We start from the raw sequence: 1,178 nt of genomic DNA on the forward strand, positions 1-1,178 counted from the left end.
AATGTTACATAAGTTTATTTTCAGAAATGAATATTTTTCAGTCAGTGTCATTAAAATCACTATATGAATTGAAACAACATAAAATAAAACAATAAATCATCTGTCACTGTAAGACATGCTGCTGATTATTATGAAAACTTGACCTGTTGCATCACTGAAAGCAGTGATGCAACAGGTCAAGTTTTCATAATGTTATAAAATAAATGTTAAAACAAAAGAAAAAACAAACAAAATATTAAAAACATAAAAACTTTGTTTTTCTCCTAATCTAATAGAAAATTAATAATAAGCATGTTTTGATCCAGAAGGGAAATTAAATATTATTCTAACTCTTATCAAAGTTTCTGTGAAGTTATAGCTCCTGTAGCAGTCTGTGTCACAGCGGCTCTAAAGAAAATTCATAATTTTAAAAAGTTTTTCCATCTTTGATGTGACATTAATTTTATTTCAACCTAAATAAAAAAGTTTGAACAAACTAAGAAACTAACCAGTTTGTTCTTAAACTTAAAGTCACTTTTGGAGGAAAATTTTAAGTTTTCAAACTGAGCAGCTGCTGGACATTTTCTGGCCTTTAGGTGGCGCTGTGGTCATCTGTTCATAAAGATGTTAAAAACTTTGTTGTTCAGTCTTTTGGCCTTCATTTTTGTCTGGTTGTATAATTTTGTTATTTCATATTTTCTCTACTAGTTTTGTTCTCTGCATAAAAACATTTACTTCAACTTATTTCAACAGAAAATAAGTTTTATTTACGATCAAGCAAAGAGAAAGATTAGTATAAAAATAAATTAATGTGAATATTTTTGCATGTTCTTCATTGTATTTGTTGGTTTAATTGATAAAATTATATTTCAAAGTTAAATATATATGAGGCACCTTGGCTGAAGCCCAGGGCCCCACACCCTCCTAAATCTGGCCCTGCTCACCTTTTGGGTCCATCATTCTACACATCATGACAATCAGGTATTTATTCATCTTTTATATTTTTCCAGCCAGTGGAATGAAGTCCATTCCGTCCTCTAAACGTTCCCCACTTACAACTTTTAGCCATTTTTTCCTGATTATTTTCCTCCAAATCTCTCACCGCAGCGCATGATGGACCCTGTAACCGTCGTCCAGGTGAGGGGCGTTTACTTTGGGAATAACTACTGAACTGATTGACAGGTACCATCGTGTCACCT

Source organism: Poecilia formosa, unplaced genomic scaffold (genome assembly GCF_000485575.1).
Source record: "Poecilia formosa unplaced genomic scaffold, Poecilia_formosa-5.1.2 Scaffold497, whole genome shotgun sequence".
Lineage (NCBI taxonomy): Eukaryota > Metazoa > Chordata > Actinopteri > Cyprinodontiformes > Poeciliidae > Poecilia > Poecilia formosa.